Source organism: Octopus bimaculoides, chromosome 20, assembly GCF_001194135.2.
Source record: "Octopus bimaculoides isolate UCB-OBI-ISO-001 chromosome 20, ASM119413v2, whole genome shotgun sequence".
Taxonomy (NCBI): Eukaryota; Metazoa; Mollusca; class Cephalopoda; order Octopoda; family Octopodidae; genus Octopus; species Octopus bimaculoides.
The window spans coordinates 20,503,739-20,506,514 of record NC_069000.1 but is presented as its reverse complement, the minus strand read 5'-3'; the positions used below and the strand labels follow the sequence as shown (position 1 = coordinate 20,506,514).

General features: G+C 34.4%; 1 long non-coding RNA gene across 6 annotated transcripts in view; it reads left to right on the top strand.

The window, feature by feature from the left end:
• The window catches only part of LOC106881631 (uncharacterized), a 385,740-nt gene that overhangs the window by 311,636 nt on the left and 71,328 nt on the right, over positions 1-2,776 (top strand). For all 6 annotated transcript variants that reach the window (XR_008266350.1, XR_008266345.1, XR_008266349.1 and 3 more), the window contains one exon: positions 1,773-1,836. This is a non-coding gene — a long non-coding RNA (uncharacterized LOC106881631). The remainder of the gene's footprint in view (positions 1-1,772; positions 1,837-2,776) is intronic.

The window sequence follows — 2,776 nt, the reverse complement described above, 5'->3', positions numbered from 1 at the left end:
ATATATATATATATATATATATATATAAATTAACTTGTTGGCTTGTTGATCGGGTGACATGGGGAGAAGGAGGAGAAAGAGGAGGAAGAGGGGGTGAGATGGAAGGGGAGGGCCGGTAATTTTGTGGGTAGTGGCTTACATATTCTGTCGAAATATAACCGATCTAACAGAATACTACTACTACTACAGAAAACGCCAAACCTGTATACTGACTTAGGTCAGAAAACGGCTCGCTGCAGCTCTACATTTCGCCACTGCCACCAACACAACCATGTTAATATATATTCACGTTTATTTGCCCTTTTATTTATTTATTTTCCTTCTTTCCTTTTAACTTAATCTTCGATATATTTTATCTAACTTTCATTTCTTTTCGTTCTTCATATTTTAAACCATGTTCTCTGTTCATCTTTCGTTGGTTTCTTTTTCATTTATTATTTTCCTCTCTTTTTTTATCGTCATTCTTTTTCTTTCACGTCGTTCTATTTTCACTTATTTGCTTATTTTCCTATTTTTAAAAACATGTTCGTCCATTTTTTTTTCTGTCTGTCTGTCTGTCTGTCTGTCTGTCTATCTGTCTGTCTGTCTTTCTAATCGTCTGCTTTTTTTTTTCTTCATTCCTTCTCCATTCACACTCACGTACACATATTCAGATAAAATTCTGTTTTTTCCTTCTCCACCCACAACTGCCATCTTTATCTCATCCACCCCACCCCTACCCCACCACCGCTCTCTTAAACATTGCAACACCGTGCTAGTACTTTCGAATTCTCCCTCCTCTGAGGTCAATCCTCCCTCCTCCTATACTTCATCTATTACTTCTTGTTTCTCCTCCCACCTTTCCAGACGTTGCATCAATGACATTCGGTTTGTAAGCTTGTTACACATACATATTCAGCCTTTTCAAATGTTATGTAACTACTACTACTACTACTACTACTACTACTACTACTGATGCTGCTGCTGTCTTTGCTGCTGTCTTTGCTGCTGCTGCTTCTGCCACTGCAATTCTCATCGTCATAATTATAAACTATGTATACCATCACTATTACTATTGCTGCTAATAATCCTACTACTACGCCAGTCCATCTCCTCTCACCGCTGTCTGCTCAGTATATATACGTACGTACGTACATACGTATGTACGAAAATTATGCATGTATGCATGTATGTATGTATTAATATTTCTATCTTCAGACACACACACACACACACACACACAAGCACACACACTCACATTGTATAAAGGTTATGCTTTCGGGTGCTAAGGACTATTGTGTAGAGAATCTAAGGCTGCTACCGGACTGGACGAGAACTACCTAACACCCACTTTTTAGTAAAACATTTTTTCTCTCCCAATACAGAAGTATTTCAGGCCTACTATTCTGACGAATCTTGTCTCTCCGACTATTTCTCCCTCCTCCCGCCCTCTCACAGTAACTCTCTTCTTTTTCACTCCCACCCTCACATACTCTCTAAAACTAGCTTCCTCCTCCCCCTCTCTTTCTATCTATCCGTCTGTCTCTCTCCCTCTATCTCTCTGTCACACGACCATATTACCTTCCTTTGCTCTGTATTTTGCTTTATTTTTTTTTTCTTTTTAACTTTTTTTTTTCACCACCCAGTTTATCTTATCACTGTTTCCTCCCCCTTTTTAATCCCCACTTCTATCATCTCACTCATACTCTACCTCTTATACAAGCTTTCCCGCCACTTTCTCTCTCACCATATCAACTGATTCTATGAGATCATTTTTTTTTTCCCCCCTTTAGAAACGGACTCACCATATACGAGACAGACAGACGAGAAGAACATAAAAGAAACAATATCCAACAGGTATTTATATTAATTGCTTTCCATTTTCTGAAAATCTTAGAACTGATTGTTCCATAAATGAATGTTCGTGTGTGTATTTGCATGTGTATGCGCGTGTGTATATATGTACGTTTGTATGTATAACGTGCATACGTATATACATGCAAATATACACGCGTATAAAACATGTTTTTTTTTTATATGTATAATGTATATTTATATATATATACAAAATGGCTGATAGTTAGCAAGGTGAGACACACATAAGAAAGAAGGAAACAAAGGACCACTGATGAGGTCACAGAAGTGTGACGAAAGAACTCTGGCCGAAATAAGATTAAGATTAAGATTAATGTAATATAAAGCTGAAAAAAAAAAAAAATTAACACCAAATATACAGTGCGTGTGTTTTTATTGGCTAAACTGGCAATATGACCATCCCCAAGTACAACAACATATATATATATATATATATATATATATATATATATTGTTGTGTCTTGAAATATTATTTAAGTAACAGTTGATGTTCTCTAAACAATGTTACGTAAATTTTGGAACACATTTTTAATGTAATGTCTTCAAAAGCAGAAATTCATAAAATGTAGCTGAACATAAGAATAGAGTAGTCTATTTACTTATTAAAGACTATATATATAAAAAAAAAGTAGTAATGAGGCAAAATAGTTTACGAGTTTACGAGTTCCTATAGCAACTGTGAAATTTGTTGAGGAAATCAGGTTGAGAAACAATGATGGATCTATATATTTAGTTGCTAAAATAATTGATAAAAATAATCATTGGAACTTTACTAAATGTTACTAAAAATTTATCTAAATAAATGGAAATATATGGTAAGAGTTTTATATAGTCTTCGTGACTAATTATAAATGATGCTATCTGTATGTGTCACCTATATGAAAATTAAATATATATATATATATATATATATATATATATA